The following is a 17,712-nucleotide window of genomic DNA, read 5'->3' as shown; positions in this document are numbered from 1 at the left end:
CAGCGGCTGAACGGATCCTTCTCCTGGATGCTGGAGGCTGATCCTGCACTGAGCAGGGGGTGGGGCTGGATGGTCCCTTCCCACTCAGGGATTCTGACTGGCTGCAGCTTCTGACCATATGAAAGTGTGTGTTTACATCAGTCCAGCGTGGCTCTGTCTTCTAAGCTGGACTTTCACCCTAAGAGCCACCATTTTAGTCCTCTGGATTGTGCTTTGTGTGAAGCTTTGGCAGAGAGACTCTGCTTCTCCCCCCACCCCTCCCAGGTTTATTTGTCATCATCTTTACATGTGCCTCATCTTTTAGTCCCAGCACCAAGGAAACAGCGCTAAATTAAATCCTTACATTGACAGCCATGTCATATTCAGCAGCAAGGAGTACATTAGCAAACACAGAGTTGCTTAGAAAACCTGCATTTAAAAAGATTTCTGATGCTTTGGGACAGCTTTCCCTGCCTGCTCTTAACGTGGGTTTTATTCTCATGCATTTTTTTCTTTGGGAGCTCCATGGCCACAATGAAAGAAAGCTCTTAGCTTAATTGAACTGGGTGTCTTAGCACAGCCACCCATCCGTCACCGCCCAGAGTTCATTCCTATGGTGGTGGTTAATTGTGTTTCTCTCCAAGGCGTAGCTTGATCAATGCTACTGAGAGGAGATGTTTGGTATTTCTGTGTCCTGTCCCATAGTTTTGCAGGTCTATAATCACTGGTCATAATCAGCTAGTGAAGAATAGCATGCACATGTTTTTAGAGCCACGAAGGCAGGAAAACAATCCCTGCAGGCTTCTATGATGTAGTTCCGGCAACAGTTCATTGCTCTTAGGACATAAGGGGAGCCTTGCTGGATCAGACCACAATGTTTTGTTGCCGATTGGATCCATCTCATGGAATCATAGAACGCTAGAGTTGGAAGAGGTCCTACAGGCCATCTAGTCCATCCCCTGCTCAATGCAGGGTTAGCATCAGGTAAGTATCTGTCCAGCTTCTGCTTAAAGACCACCAGTGAGGGGGAGCTTACCACCTCCTCTCTGTTTCAGCACCTTTAAAAAAATTGGGCTTTCCTAAAGCCTGGTAACAGATATACTCCTTTGGAGGGGTGCGTGCATGTCTGTATGAAACAAGAATCCAGGAAGGAGAAAAGGTGTTTCATTCCAGCTTATAACCTGAGACTAGATGAAGTGGATCCTGGCTGCACGAACTGCGTGGAGAGCTGTATGCTGAGGGCTTAATCCTCTGGGCTAAAAGTATATCTGTGCCACTCAGAGGAAGATTAAATAGAGGTGCGGTTCCCATTTTTCATTGCTCGGGGCTTAGTCTTGGGACCTACATGAAACGCAGACTCATAGAAGCATCCTTGACAGCAGATCCCCCTTTTAGTTTTCACAGAACGATTTGCAGCTACCTCCAACATAGCTGCAATTACAGCAGACGGATTCCCAGGTTGGAGGCCTCAATTTCCAGCCAATCAGGCTTCTGATATGTAAACAAAGGGAAAGAAAAGATGGGAACGTCTTGAGTGGTCCTTACTTGGCAGCTTTCGCACATGCTCCCTCCCTGTCTGTCTGTTGGAACCATGGACAGCTCTTTTGGCAAAGCAATGGCTGCTTAATGCACTCTGCTTAATGCAGTCTGCCAGCAGCTTGTAGCTGTCCATGGTCCCATGGATGGGAGACGTTGTGCGGCCCTGTGAGTCAATGCAAACCTCCCCCAAAACAGGAACAAAATCCATGTGATCTTTTTTATTAGAGCCAACCAAAAGGAGCCATAGCATTGTGGAAGCTTTTGAGCCCAACAGGTTTCTTTGCCAGGAGAGGCGTTAAAATTTTTTTAAAAGCAGAAGGGCAGAAAACGGGTTTCTCAGGCTGTAAGGCTGGCTTTGGTTTAAGGTATTTCCTTTCCTCTTTAACTTTTGCAAGCTGATTAAAAGTTCAAGTGAACTCAAAAGCTCACAGAGTGCTTTTGGTCCTTGTAAAAGCTGAAAGACAGCATTGTGTTAAGAGTGTTGCACAAGTATCTGGAAGACTCAAGTTGGAATCCCCATCCAGGCTCTGGAAGCATGGCTGGATGACCTTGGGGAGTCACACACTCTTAGCTGAATCTCTCAAAAGGCTGTTGTGAGGATAAAAGCAAGGAGAGGAGAATGCATGGATTAAACAAGTAGCTAGATAAATAAGTGTATCACACAGATTCAGGTGGGTAGCTGTGTTGGTTTGCAGTAGCAGGACAAAATCCAGGGGCACCTTTTTATTCAAGCACTTTGGACTCAAATTTTGTTTTGTATCATGCAGATGTTCTTGTCCCTCTTGGAATCAGCTGAAGCTGTGCGGAAAGAGGGAAGTCAGTTTTAGAGGCACTCAGTTCAAGTCCGGCGGCACCATGGAAACCAATATTTTTTTGAGGGGGGGGGAGGGGAGCTCTGAGCTTTCGAGAGTCAAAGCTCCCTTTGTCGTTTCTGGAGCAGCAGCCTCAGAAATGGTCCCAGCAACAATGGCTCTTTTGAAAGTCAGCATCTTTTCCTCCCTGGCCTGGGGACAAAGCCAAGAGGGACAGCAGTAAGCGAATCCTTCAGTCAGGTGGAAGGGCCGGCCACGCAGAAGAGGAGCTTGAGTCAGAGTTGTCCGCTGTTAGCACCAAGGTGGGCTGGCACAAATGCTCCAGCAGCCTACGAGGCAAGCAGAAACAAGCCCGGCTGGCTTTCTCGGGTGAGTTCTTAATTGCTTCCAGTCCTTCCACTTTTGAGTTTCCTTTCTCCTGCGGGGTGGCAGAAAGAGGAGGACGGGGCCCTGTTTTGGTTCATGCTTTATCCTGGCAAACTTCTCGCGGCTGACTTGCTTCTCCCCTGCTGAAGCAACGAATGAAAACAGATGACACTCCCTGGCCGGGCATGAATGCGCCGGAGCGGTTGCGGCTCGTGGTGAAAAGGCAGATTTGTCTATTGTGCGGCTCGAAGATGGGAGGCAGGAAGTGGCAGTCCAGAGGCCTGAATGCTGGCTTCCAAATAGGCTGCTTTGATCGGAGGAGACTTTGCTGGCCTGTCATTTCAGGCGCTGCCTTCCCCAGCCGCTGCCCCCGTCTCTGAGCCGCTTTTGTGCGGGCTGCTCCCTCTGTGAACGCTCCCCTTGTTCGGCTCAGAAAAGCAACAGCCGGGTCTGGGGAAACTCCTGAAGAAGCTTTAGTAGCTCATCTAGGCCAGAGTTCATGGCTCTTTGCAGCCGGGATTCCAAAGCTGGAGGTTAGCCAAGGGGCGTCCATGTGGCAGCAACAAACCCGCTTTTGTGGAGTTGGGGTTTGTCACCATCTCTTGCCGTTGGGGTAGAGTCTAGTTGCAACTGCAGGGAAAGGACTTGTAGCTGGTGCCAGTGTACGTATGGCCAAGCTTTAAATGGGCCAGAAAATCAGCAAAATATAGCTTGTTGGAACCAGAATCACACAGAGCTGGAAGATGCCACTAAGAGCCGTCCAGTCCCCCCCCCCACCTTCTTGGGGACTTAATAACACCCACTCCTGACAGGTGCTCATCCAATCTCCTTAAAACTTCCAACCAAAGAGACTCCACCACCTTCCGAGGTAGAATATTCCATCTTTGAACAGCCCTCACCATCAGAAAATGTTTTCTAATATTTAAGTGGAACCTTTCCCGTAATTTTAACCCACTGCTCCTAGTCCTGGTCTTTAGAGCTTCAGTATAAACCAGTTGGCCCCCTCTTCAACATAACTACCTTCTGCATAGTTAAACACAGTTCTCCTGTTTCCTCTTGCCCTCCTCTTCTGCAACTCTCTCCACCTCCAGCCCCTCAACCATCCTAGTCGCCCTTCTCCAAACACGTTTCAACTTGTCAATATCCTCAAACCCAGAACTGGACACAATACTCTAAATGAGATCTGGCCAGTGTGGAAGAGAGGGGCATGATAATTTCCCTGCCTCTAGATTCTCTGCTCCCAGCAATGCAGCCTAATATCGCATTGTGTGTCTTGGAAAAGCATGGGGCTCAGAATAGCCTTCTTCCCTCTGGCTGTTATTCAGCCAAGGCTGAGCATGATTTCTTGCTGGTGTGTTGGGCAAAGGCGGGAACTGGGGCATTCAAGAAGCCTTGAATGTGATCTCCTTTTGTTAGCTGGTTCAGCCATGTTCATTTGGAAGGCAGGCTCAAGCGAGCGATCTTTTTATGTGTGTGCATGTGTGCAAAGCAGGGCAATTGACATTGGGCCCAAACATACAACTGTGTTGCTATGGCGGTAATCCTCCGAAACTGCCATGAATTAGTGGCAGAACAGCACATTGTGTGGGAGATTTGTGATTGGGTCTCCTGAGGCCTTTCTCTTTGAGGAGAAATGCCAGCTGGTGGGGGAGGGCTTGTCATTGGAACCAAGCAGCAGGGACTGGGGGGTGAAGGGGCCATGCAGGGTATCTAGTCCCACCCCTTGCTCAAGTCAGGACCAGCCTAAAGCATCCAGGATAAGGATCTGTCCAGCTACTACTTGAAAATGGCCTCTTCTCCAGGCTGAACATTCCTAAGTCCCTCTGCTTTTCCTCCTGGGGCTTGGTCCCCTGGCCCTCGTTGCTTTCCTCTGCACCCTCTCAATGCTGTCCATGTCCTTTTTGAAGTGAGGCCTCCAGAACTGCATGAAGGACTCCAGGCGGGGCCTGACCAATGCAGCAGAGAGCAGGATTAAGACATCTTGTGACTCTGATGTGATGCCTCTGTTGATGCAGCCCAAGACTGCCGTTGCTTTCTCTACCACCACATCACACTGTCTGCTCATTTTTAGCTTCCAGTCTACGAGTACCTGAAGATCTCGTTCACACAAACTGCTAAAATATGTGTCTCATCCCAAGCAAGGGTAAATGCTGGGAGAGGGGATTGAATCTTTTCTTTCTTATTTTACTTGCTCCATTGATACCCTGCCTTTGGCCCAATGGGGACCTGAAGTAGCTGACATCCTTCTGCTCTCTTGCATTGTACCCTCACAACAACCCTATAGGGTAGGTGAGGCTGAGAGCATGTGAATGACCCAGGGTCACCCAGCAAGCTTCCAAGGCAGATCTGAACACTCTGACCCAGAGGGGGCCAAACTACGGCTCCCCAGATGTCCGTGGACTGCAATAACATTGAGTCCAGGTGGTCGGGGCTCGTGGTAACTGCAGCCCATGGACATCTAGGAGAGCCACGGTTTGACTGCCACTACTCTAACCACTGCACCAAGAAGTGGTTTTTATGGAGAGATTGGTTGAACAATCTGTTTTCCTACTTTTTAAAAAATCATGGAATCTCATGAAGCATTCACCCTTCTGCAATCCAGCAGCCTTTCTTTGCAGGTTCGGGGGTGTCCTCTGGAGCGCCTGGGACTGGTTCCCTGAAGGCCTTCTGAAGCCAGCGTTCTTTTCTGCAATGCAATTGCTCCTTCTGGACCAGCCGGTGCTGGAATCCCCTCCCCGCCTTGAGAATCAATGAAGTTAATTAGCAGTGATTAATGCGAGTGCGCTGATTGTTGACTGTAGCCATTAGGGTTGCGAGCGGTCAAACCCTTGGCAGGGAGGCTCAGCCAGGAGGGGCTGCTGCAGAGCCAATTTAGACTTTGTTTTCTGCAGTGCTTGCAGCTTGGAGTTTAAAAATATCGCCCGCTCCCCAAGAATGGGCAAGACATTGGAAGAAAGAATGGTAAATCTCTTTATTTCTGGATCTATAATTTTTCCCCCTTCCTCTGTCGAGCTGGGAGTTGCGGTGCATCTTCTGAGGCCGGGGCTTGCGTCTTCCCCTGTTAAACCTTGGAAACTGATGCAGCTTTAATAGGCTTCTTGCAAGGGATCTTGGGAAGTGGCACTTGGCCAGGCTGCTGAGGACTCTGGGGCACGTCTGCTGCAGGGGTGGGTGAGGGGAAGCTGTTGCTGATGGATTACCGAGCCACTGCAACCCCTCAGCAACATTCACGGTCGGCTAAAGGTTGCCAGGGAAGCACTGGCAACTGGTGGGATTTTGGGGGGCTGGGCGGAGGCATTCATAGTGATGTTGTGGCAGCACCACTCTGTCGCTTCTTCTGTCTCCGTCGTGGAAGTGACATCAGCATGTCAGCATGACAGTTTGGACTCCATTGCAACTCTATGATTTTACCAGAGAGTTGTGGTGGGAGTCCTAGAGTGTCACACCAGTGTCAGTTCTGGAGCCATGCAGGAGTAGCATTGAAATGATATCTTTTTTCCTTCCGCGGAGGCAGGGGGGATGAGAGACATGCTGATTCAGTGTGCAAGTTTTGATTCCAGGAACCGAAGTCTCTCTTTTAGATCTGTTACTGCATAGAAGTTCCTCGATGTCTCTCTGCTGAGGCAGAATGGTGTAATGGTTAGTATTAATTAGGATCTGGGAGATCCAGGTTCGAATCCCCACTCTCCCATGGAATGTTGATGAGTGACCTTGGGCTGGTCTAATTCAGCCTGACCTACCTCACAAGTTTGTTGTAAATATGCAATGGAGGAGGATATGTGGAGCTCCTTGGGGAAGAAAGTGGAATACAAATGACAGATATAGAGTAAGAGTGGGTGCTATACTGTGGTGGCCCCTGTTGGTGAGCCTTCTCCTTGGTTGAATGTTGAGTGTCAAGTTAAAACCTGCTCATTTCTTCTGCTATTTAGCATATCAATGCTGTGCTTGAATGAGCTGACTGGTGGGAGAATGACTGGCCCAAAGTCCTTTCCAGAAGCTTCTGGGGCAGAGTGGAGAGTCAAACCAGGGTCTTCCAGGTCCTCGACTGACACTCTAACCTTTGCACCCTGCTAGCTCCAGAGTCCGTGAGGCTGCCAGATTTACTTAATTGTTCAACAAAATCAGAGTCCAAATAGCACTTTTAAGACCAGCAAAGGTTCATTCAATGCCTTGAATAAATCTTTGTTGGTCTTAAAGGTGCTATTTGGACTCCGTTTGTGTTGTGCTTCTTGAGACTTGCGACTAACACGGCGACCCACTTGAATCCCACTTAATTGTTGTTCATCTTGAATTTTGAGGTCATGCTTTTTAATATGCGCATTCCCCATCTTGAGAGTCTTTGCTCCGATAGGGTCAAGTCACTGGCATCCTTTTAAGGTGTTCTTGAAAGGGGTTCTTTGTGCAGGTCCTCAAGTGGAGTCTGGCCTGAGCCAGGGTTCTCCCTGTGCAGTCTTGGGATCATGGTAAAACTCCAGGCCTCTGTGTGTGTGTGTGTGACCAACTCCTCTGACTTCACTGGCTCCTCTTGAGCTGGCTGTTAATTGCTCCGTGGGTGAACCGGGTCACCTTAATTATCCTCCTCTTTTCCTGTCTGCATTGTGGATGGTTTAAATGTAGTCATTCAGGGATATAAACAGCAGGCATGTGGCGGTAACTTCAGTGTTCACTTCTTGGAAGGGGGGAGCTTCCGTGCACATGCCCCAAAGTTATGTTTGAGCACCAAAGCTCCCCCAGTTGTTCCAAAGTACAGACTTCTGCAAATCACTATGCATTTCTAGCCTTCGTTTATATGGGAAGCATTCACATGGCTGTGGAGCGTTCCATATGCTGCAGCATGTTAAAACGAAGCAGACGTGTCAGAGAAGGATCATACGTAGAGCAACAGAACAGAGTTTGGGTCCAGGGGCACATTTAAGGCCAACCAGGCTTTATTCTGGGTGTAAATGTTCATGGGCACGCACGCTTCTTCAGGTACACCAATACATAGAGCAGCAGAACACTTACCCTGCACCCACAGTTCCTGTATTCAAGCATCTTCCTGAGCCATTCTGTGTAATAAGTTGCTTTTTGTACCCTGCTTTTCACTGCTGAATGGAGCCTCAAAGTGGCTTAACCATTGCCTTCCCTTTCTCTCCCCACAATAGTAACTCTGTGTGGTAGGTGAGGCTGAGAGAGCTCTGAGAGAACTAAGACTGGCCCAAGGTCCCCCAGCTGGCAGCATGTAGAGGAAGAGTGGGGAATCGAACCCAGTTCTCCAGCTTAGAATCTGTGGCTTTCAACCACTACACTACATTTTTTTGGGCAGCAGCTGCCACTACCATAAAAGGATTTTCACTGTGTGACTGAAGGTACGCCGTGGCAGCCATTTTGTTGCTGGCTCCACCTCCTGAAGCAGCCATTTTATGGCAGCCACCATGCTCTGTCCAAATTCCAAACGCTCAAAGGTTTGAGCACCCACACATTGATACAGCCTGCTCAAGGGTAGTTTTGGCACGTGCTCCCCCAACCCAGGTGTTTGGCATCTGTGCCACTGTGAGATGGCACCGCTCCCCACCTTCCGAGGGATTTGTTCTTCCGAAGGATGACACCCCCTGCTCCTCCTTTTTCCTTTTCATCTTGGCTCCGTGCAAGGCCCGGGCCTGAATTGCATGCAATTTAATCTTGAATACAAACGACACCATTTAGCCTTTGGCTCCCTTTAGTGGAGCTGGACCCAGAGAACAAAACCCAAACGCAATCGAAGAGAATGGCTCCTTCTGAAAGACAGCTCTTAATGGGCTCTGCATCAGGCTGGGCTTTTGACTCAAAAGGTACCGCCATTCTTTCATGCCCCCGACGGAGGGCTTTTTGCTCGCCGTGATTTTCTGCTTATAAACACGAAAAGAAATCAACTTGCATCCGCCTGATGAGCTGAACTGCTTTTGCCTCGCATGGCGAAGAGCCGTGGCGTTCCCGGCGGGTCGTGTGCGGTAAAACCTTCCTAATTGAGAGCCGATTGCTGAGCAGCATTCAAGTTCAGGGGGGGGGGGGAAACCCAGATTGTTTGTTTTTCTCTTCCTGAGGTCTCCATAAGGGTGCAAGTTAAAAACTGTGTGTCATGATGCTGTACTCTCTTGTGGGGAGGCTTGCTTCGAGTTTCTTCTGTGGATGTGATGCATGCCTTGAGCTTCTCTCCCTCCCACCCCAAACCTTCAGGGGGGAGGGCCTGTGGGAGAGTGGGAGAGCCTCTGCTTGGCACCCAGATAGCCCCTGGTTTAATCCCGCCACCTCCAGTTAAGAGGAGATAGGTGACGTGAAAGACTCCGGAGAGCCGCTGTCCGTCTGAGTAGACAATACTGACCCTGATAAGTAAAGGGTTTGGTTCAGCCTTTTTCAAGCTTTTGACCATGGAGGAGCCCCTGAAATATTTTTTCAGGTTTGGAGGAACCGTGAAAGTGGTCACATGCAGGCGCCAAGCAATGCATTGAGTGGATCATGTGCCGATTTCATTGTGGAGAAAGAGACGAGGCCTGTAGAACAGCAGGGAGAGTGGGCTCCATTGTCATCTAGTGATGCCAGTGGCCATCCAAACTTCTGGGAAGGACCACGTAACCCCAGAACCCTGGCTGGGAATCCCTAGTCCAATTCATTGGAAGGCAGCAGCATCTGTGCTCACAGCAAGAACTTAATTCAAGGGAGACGAGTCTCTTCAGCAGTTGGTCCAAAAGGAAGAAAGAAAAAAAAACCCAATGGAGGCAAATCTATAGCTAAGACTCTCTAAAAGTTTTCAGAGTACAGAAATACATGCCCATCCCTGGTAGTCATCTATGCAGTCAAATGTTGATAAGGTTTTAAAGTCCTTAATCCAGACTTCCTCAACTTTTTTATGGTTGAGAAACCCCTGAAACCTTCAGGCTTTGAGAAACCTCACAACTGTGATTTTGCAGAATACAATTGAGAAGCAGAGCTGTGGACACACCCACCCAGGGAATTCCCATCCCCTCCAGGCCCATCATATATTAAAAATTAATATATTAATAAAAGTATATTAAACATTAATTCCCACCCATTTGAGGAACCCTTCCAGGGCTGTCAGGAAACCCCAGGGTTTCACAAACCCTGGCTGAAAAAGCCTATCTTAATCCATTGGATTATGGGAGAAGAGCATTTATCTCTCTTTTGTTGTTGTTGTTATGTGCGAAGTCGTGTCCGACCCATCGCGACCCCATGGACAATGATCCTCCAGGCCTTCCTGTCCTCTACCATTCCCCGGAGTCCATTTAAGTTTGCACCTACTGCTTCAGTGACTCCATCCAGCCACCTCATTCTCTGTCGTCCCCTTCTTCTTTTGCCCTCGATCGCTCCCAGCATTAGGCTCTTCTCCAGGGAGTCCTTCCTTCTCATGAGGTGGCCAAAGTATTTGAGTTTCATCTTCAGGATCTGGCCTTCTAAAGAGCAGTCAGGCCTGATCTCCTCTAGGACTGACCGGTTTGTTCGCCTTGCAGTCCAAGGGACTCGCAAGAGTCTTCTCCAGCACCAGAGTTCAAAAGCCTCAATTCTTTGACGCTCGGCCTTCCTTATGGTCCAACTCTCGCAGCCATACATTGCAACTGGGAATACCATAGCCTTGACTAAACGCACTTTTGTTGGCAGGGTGATGTCTCTGCTTTTTAGGATGCTGTCTAGATTTGCCATAGCTTTCCTCCCCAGGAGCAAGCGTCTTTTAATTTCTTTGCTGCAGTCCCCATCTGCAGTGATCTTGGAGCCCAGGAAAATAAAATCTGTCACTATCTCCATTTCTTCCCCATCTCTCTTTTATTGTAGTATAAATTCTCATTGACCATCTGTTAGTCTTCAGGAGGCTAGCTAATAGTTTAAAAGTACATAAGCATCCCCTAAAATCAGTGGGTATTCTAATACAAAATTGATATGACTAATTACTTGATCTCAGCAAGGCTGAATACAGGACAGGCCGAAAGCATATGTTTAAGAGATGCGTCAGGAAACAGGCATGTACCCGTCAGAGTGTGCATTCCCTGCATTGTCTGACATACTTATTTAGGATGATGCTTCTTCCTCTCCAGAGAACCAGCTTGTGGTGGCTTTGTGGAAGTAAAGCACAATGCAAAAACATAAAACACAATGAACGATCAAAACCCATCCAAAACGTTGAAACAGTATAAAGCATCATTCATTTACTCAATTTTTAGACCATCCCTTTCTGTGATCAGGCTCAGGGGGCTAGCAGCATGCTAAAATTCTACTTAAAATACAATAAAATAAGAAAACCCCTGTAATGTTCCACTTTCCTGCTGCTCAGCCAACGGCTATTCAATGGGGGGATGTTCTGGAAGAGAGAAATTTCTGGAGAGGGAAGGAGGGAGGCCAACCATAAGCCTGGTGGAAGAACACTCTTTGACAGGCCCAGCAGAGGTTAGGTAGTTCTGCCAGGGCCCGGATAACAGCTGGTAACCGATTCCAAAAGGACCCTGGCTCTGGTCCAGGCCAGAGCTTCCTCTTTCAGGTCAGGGACCAGTAATATGTTGCCGTTAGAAGATCGAAGTGTACTTCCGGGGGCATGCTGGGAAAACCCCTGGTGAGCATCCTTGAAGGATGGTTCTTGGGTAGAAGCTTTTAAGAGCCAAAGCTCCCTTCGTCAGACAGCTTGAGTGAGAAGCAGATTATAAAAATAATAATTCAAAAAGTCAAATCCCCTTAGTGAGAAGGCTGAGTAGAAGTAAACTTACCTTCCATTTTCCCAGTGAGGACCCAAATTGGCTCACGTTGGTTTCTTTCTTCCATTTCGTCCTCACAACACCCCATGGGGTAGGTTAAACAGTGTGACTGGCCCAAGGTTATCTAGCGAGCTTCCATGGCAGAGTGGGGAGTTCCCAATTTCTAATCCAACTCTAACCAACCACTGCATGCTGGTGGCTCTGCTTTTTGGACTGGTGCCCAAAGGAGAGTAAAACAGACTCAGCAGGGAGGGTGTTCCAAAGGCAAGAGGTGCCACCAGCAAAGAGGCTCTGTCTGTGAACCTCTGCCAAATATGAGGAGAATTCTCACTTGTGGAATGGACATTATTCATAACAAAGGACTGCCCTTTGAGCATAGGTGTAAGCATAAGTAAACAGCAACTTTTGCCACAAGTCATGCCTGTTTCCCCCAGAAGCGTCATGCAGTTGAGCTGCTAGTTTAAAAAATATTGAGTTTCTTTCCTTGAGTTGCATTTCCGCATGGAAGCAAATTTTTCCTGCCCTCTAAATTCTGTGCTGAGCGTATGCAAGTGTTCTGCACAGAATCCAGTGTGTAAAAGTTGCTGCCCTGCATCCTTTGCTGTTTTCAGGGCAACGATTGCCCCTTCCCCATAAAACCAGCTCTGCAATCTCTGTCTCTTGCAGAGCTCAAGGGAGAGGATTGGAAGGCTCTTTCCCTCTCTGCTTGTCTCGGGGACTGCTGGGATTTTTTCGATGGGCTTTTCGAAGCAGCGTGGGTTATTTTGTGTTTTTTAAAGGACAAAGTAAATGGCATTTAATCCTTGGCGCACCAGACCTTGTCTGAAACTGTTCTATAAGTATTTATAATAAATTAATTAAAGTGGACATTTTAAAACCAATCAATTTTGATGCAATTATTGTGGTGGGTTCACTGCTTAGTGAACAGAACAATGAATTTTAATTGGTTTTCTTTTCTTCCCCCTCCCCCTTTGTATGCCAATATCTTTGAGAAAGAGGCAGCCGGTCAGAGGTCTGGCAAGTTACCCTCGGTCACTGGAGACCTTTGCAGTAACCTTGGGTGCATCCTTCGTGTTCCGTGACCCTGCATTTCCAGTCCTGGACGCAGCTGTGCCCTGCGCATTCTTTGCCAGCTCATTATTTGAATGACTGTACTGCCAGTCTTCTGCTACTGGTCCATGGGGCACCCCCTTCTCTTACTGCTGCAGCTCTTGATATAGCTTCCGGTGAGATTTCTACATGCCAGGTTTCCTTGTTGGGAGACTTGCTTAGGCCGTGGGTTCTCTGGAAGGAAGCTGGTTACGGCTTCTACCACTCCCGTGAACATCTAGACCAGAGGTAGTCAAACTGCGACCCTCCAGATGTCCATGGACTACAATTCCCAGAAGCCCCTGCCAGCATTTGCTGGCAGGGGCTTCTGGGAATTGTAGTCCATATATATACATACAATTAACTCCCACTCATTCGGGAGTCGGGGTCATCAAGAACCCCAGCACTTCTAGCATGATACTAGACTGAAAAAGAGACAACGGGGTATAAACCCTGGTGAATACTTTATGGAAAACAATGGGGCATCCATGCAGACCGCATGGTAAAGCAGAGGTTAAGAGAAATATCCCAGAGAATTATACTGTACTAAACAAAGACAGAAAATGATCTCTATGAAATGAAAGTTCATTGTAGAAAGGGGGTGGGGGGGGGTTGGTCCATCAAATTACCTGTTCTCTATCCTGACTGGTAGCTTATCTTTTTCAGAGTCCTTAGGAAAAGGTCATTTGAGCACCTGAAATACTTGAGGGACTTGGGAATGTTCACGTTGGAGAAGAAGAGGTTGAGAGGGGGTTGACATGATTGCTTTCTTGAAGTTTCTGAAAGGTTGTTACTTGGAGAAGGGCCGGGAGAAGTTGTTGACAGAAGAGGATAGGATCTGCAGTAATGGGTTTAAACTACATGTAGAATGGTACCGGCTAAAGATGAGGGGGGAAATGTCATAGTCAGAGTAGTTCAATGGTGGAATGGGTTGTCTAAAGCAGTGGTGAGCTCCCCTTCGCTGATGGTCTTCAAGCAGCAGCTGGGCAGGTCTTTATCCTGGATGCTTGAGGTTGATCCTGTATTGAGCTGGGGGTTGGACTAGATAGCCTGGATGGCCCAACTTCATGATTCTGTGAGTTGGAGGCATGGGGGATTGAACCTGGGACCATTTGCAGGCAAAGCAAGAACAGTAACCCTGTGCCACAGCCTGTGAACCGGGGTTTTGCCACAACAGCACAGCCTTTACCCTCACTCCATCTGCCGCCTGAAATTTGTGTACAAGTCTGACCTGTCTTTCATGGCAGTCAACCAAGTTTGCAGAAAAGAAAAAAGATTACAGATTGTAAGACGCTGGCAGAAGATTCTGCTGACCTCAGCGGATCGTGCCGGAGGGGCCTCTGGCTTTGCAGGGGGGTTGCGGAAAGCACCAAGGTCTCCCTGCTGCGTTGAATTAATCTAGATATTGTCGAGCTTGCGGGTTGCTGCCAGCGTCCGAATGGCATTCCGGAGGAAGTTGCTCTGCGCCATATAAATGAAAGTGCCTTTGAAAGAACATTTGGAGAGGAAATTGACTCCGCTGTGATAAAAAGGGAAGCAGAGTTAGATCTGATACCGGATGGTAAGAAGTAATTTTTCAAGTGCTTGTTAAAAACACACACACACACACACACACAAAACAACTTCAGTAAAATATTGGTATAAAGCATTTCATTTGTGATAAAGCTGCTGCTTGGGTTTTTATGTCAAGATGCTTGTTTACAGGGGAGTAAGCCCATGACGCGGCTCAGAAAAGCTGTTGATTCCTTTCTGACTTCAGCAGGGTGCCCTGTTGCCAGCCTGCCAAGGTGCCCAGTTTCTGACTGGCTGTGCAGGTTAATGGGCTATTAGAGTTACATGTGACCTTGCTCCTCAACGTTTTGTGTGGCTCCGCCTCCTGTGGCAACCATTTTGTGATTGTGCCCGCTAGAATTCTATATGTCCCCACAGGCTTAATGTGTCTAGGAGCCCCTGACCTAGAAGTTACCCAGGAGCAGCACATGTACAATATCCCAAGAATGGTTGCAGGCCATTTTGGGTGTTACCTTGGAGGGCTTGGACTGGCTCTCCCCTAAATCTCAGGGCTCCCAATTTAAGGGCAAGGGGAGAAGGTCTGACACTCTGTATTGTTACCCCCCTTTCCTCCCAAATCAGCTCCTCCTCTCTTCTTTCACTGGGATTCATGGTGTCAATTCTCACTTCTCTTTTTCCCCCTCTCTCTCCTTATTTCTGTGTGCTATACTGGGGCAAAGTTAATGAAGCTTTCTCAGCTTTAGCCAGGTAGTTGCTTGGTAAACAGCTATTAAAAGTTGCTTTCTTGCTTACGTGCGCTCTACAGAAACTTCTCCACACCGGATTAATTCACCGACTCTGCTGTTTATCTCTCAGCAGGCGGAATATCCTGCGCCTGGTGAGTGCTGGGGTGTTACCCCAATAGGAGGACTTTTTGTTCCTCCCGCACCCCGTGAATGTCACGAAAATCATGATACAGCTCCCAGGTATAATCTGCCCTGGGTCTCAGGAGATGGGGGTAAAACCAGCAGAATTCTAAAAGAGAAAAGAGGATTTTTCCTGAACCATTTGCAGGCAGTTAAAAAAACAAGCTGCATTTTTGTTAGTTTGGTATCCATGCAGTGGGTATTTAGCATGGTACCTGGCTAATGGAGATCTGCCCATCTCGTGTTGGGTCTTTCACTTTTATTACTACCTGCGACTTTTCCTCAGTTGCCTTCTCCTTGGAGTCCTGTCTTCTCATGATGTCACCGAAGTACGACGGACTCAGTTTAGTCTTTGTGACTTCTGGAGAGAATTCAGACTTGATCTGGAACCCATTTATTTGTCTTTTTGAGAGTCCATAGAACCTAAAAATCTCTTCTGGAACGCCATGTGTCAAACAAATACATTTTGTTCCGGTCAGCTTTCCATCTTTGCTGCTTGCTGGGGCTTATTTACTCTGAGAGACTCTCAGGGGAACATTCTCTCTCTCATGCTTGGCGTTTAACAAGATTTGTGGCCGGTTTGAGCTTCAGTATCTGTATGAGCTTTTGTGAATCACTGTTCACTTCTTCAGATACTGTTTAGCCGATACATTTTCACTACTGAAGAGGAGAGCTGGGACTCACGAAAGCTCCTCCTCTGGCTGGTGATGTACAGCCACAGTCTTTGGGGGGGGGGACTGCTCTCCCCCATTTCCTCCAGTCTGGAAACCTTCCACATGCACGGCCAATGCTCCTCCGTGGACCTGCAGCCCCTGCTGAGCAAAGGGAGCCCAGAGGTCTATTTATCTGGTGTTGAAGCTTCAGGGCAGGCATCCCAGGGAGGTCTTACAAAGGGGTGGGCTTTCCAATGCAGGGAGGAGCTCTGCCAAGGAATAGGGTGCCCCAGTTGTGCCACTCAGCAGGGCGGGTGCATCAACAGGCACCCGTGATTTAGAGCTGGAGAAGTAGCCCTTCCCGTTACTCCAGCCTTGCTCCCAAATTCATCGCTCAAGACAGGCTCGTGTTTTGACGTAAAGCTCAGGAGAAGAGGGATCAGGAAGCGGGTGAAGGATTTCATTTTAACTTGCCATTTTTTTTAAAAAAAATTGTGTAAGTCTGAGGCAGCAGAAATGCATCTTGTCAACTGGCGTTCGGGGCTTTCCTCGGAACTCTGAATCATGCTCTTTCTCGGCTTTTCCTCGCCGCCTCTGGGGGGAAAGAACAAAAAGAAATGTTCCTGGTCGTCGTGGAGAAAGTGATTCATGTGCAGCTGGGATTGTAATTTTGCCCTCTTTTTACAGGTCAGGAGAGATCCTGTTTATTCCCCCTCACGCTCACAATGTTTTACAGAGTGGAGGAGGGGAAAACGGCAACCTCTACCAAGGGCCGTGTTCAGTAGTGTGAATCGGAAATCTGCTATTATGCAGCCCCCCGCAGGGAGTCGGCTTCCGTCAGTAAATATCGTTGCTGATTTGCCTGCTTCTGTTGAGGAAGTGGGTGCGAGAAACTCCCAGCGCTCGCAGGGCCAGCTCTAGGAGTTTGGCAGCAAGCAGGGTGCTCAGGTGGGGCAGCCCCAGGTGCTTGGAGATTCCATTTGCCCCTTAAGTTACCCAACTGTTGCTGAACTGGCCCTTGCAATGCCTCTCTTTGGTCATTCACTGTGGGGGCAGCAGAGAGCAGATGAGCATCTCCCTCATGGCAAGCTATAACTGTTCCAGAGAGGGAAAGGGGTTTTGGCCTTGCTGTTGAGATCCTGGGTTCGAAACTCAGCATCTTGTGAATTGCATCTTTGAGGGTAAAAGTTCTCAGGGTTTGTTTTCTGTAAGGTTTTTTTTAAATTTCTGAGCCTGGGTCTAGAGCAGAAGGCCTAGAGAATGTCTTCTGGGTCTCAGAGGGCAAGAAGAATTGGGTCAATGACTCAGTGATGGAGCTTCTGCTGAGCATGCAGAAGTCCCAGGTTCAATCCCTGGCATCTCCAGTAAAAATGATCAGGTAGGAGGAGTTATGAATGACCTCAGCCTGAGATTTTGGGGAGCAATACCAGTCACAGTAGACAGGACGGTGTGACTCAGTAGAAGACAACTTCCAGCACTCATGTGAGCTGGAATCAGAGTTGGAAAGCCCTGGTCTGTGCATAAAATGCTTGGCAAGGGGTTAAATGGACAGCCCAGGGCAACTGCCCGGACTTTCTCAGGGCAGCTGCACTTGTCTGCAGTAGAACAACTGGCTCTGCGTCCAGGAGCAGTTTAGAGACGAATGAGGTTTTTGGGGCCGGAGCTTTGGAGAGGGATTGTGGTCCTAACCCTTTCCGCAAGACCCCCCACTCTCGAAGTGGTCTGAAAGCAGAGGAGCGTAGCTTTGGTGACAGCCTTCTCCTTCGAGCCGGCTTGGCCTTGGCGTGTTTCCCTTTCTCTTAACCCCAGTGCTGTAAGGTTTGGGCTTTTGTGGGGATTCTGCTCTAGGTTTGTTTTCGGTTTTGTTTTGTTTTAATAAAAGCTCATATATAATGTATGTTTTAGAGGCTCAGGATATTTTTCATTACGAAGAAGCAGCTCTCATTAAAGGAAAGGTTGGTGACCCCTGGTGCCCAGAGCTGAGATGCTGTGGAATCGGCTTGCTTTTCGCCTGGGAGCTTAATGAGGGTTTTCACAGTCCTCGGACGCATCTTCACTCTCCTTCCTTCCCAGCATCTCTACCCCTTTCTTTACACTCGCGGCTTAAGTGCCTCTCCATACTGGCTGGGTGTCACAGAGCTGT

General features: G+C 48.3%; 1 protein-coding gene across 8 annotated transcripts in view; it reads left to right on the top strand.

The window, feature by feature from the left end:
• The window catches only part of MEGF11 (multiple EGF like domains 11), a 274,750-nt gene that overhangs the window by 35,384 nt on the left and 221,654 nt on the right, over positions 1–17,712 (top strand). The window contains exon 1 of one of the 8 annotated variants that reach the window (XM_077317623.1): positions 2,483–2,699. The exons of the other annotated variants lie outside the window; for them this stretch is intronic. The gene's annotated coding sequence lies outside the window, so the exon portion shown is untranslated. Of the gene's footprint in view, positions 1–2,482; positions 2,700–17,712 lie in introns of those variants that run through there. 8 annotated transcript variants of the gene reach the window in all.

The sequence above is a fragment of the Paroedura picta genome, chromosome 18, assembly GCF_049243985.1.
Source record: "Paroedura picta isolate Pp20150507F chromosome 18, Ppicta_v3.0, whole genome shotgun sequence".
Taxonomy (NCBI): Eukaryota; Metazoa; Chordata; class Lepidosauria; order Squamata; family Gekkonidae; genus Paroedura; species Paroedura picta.
This window is presented reverse-complemented; position numbering and strand designations above follow the sequence as displayed.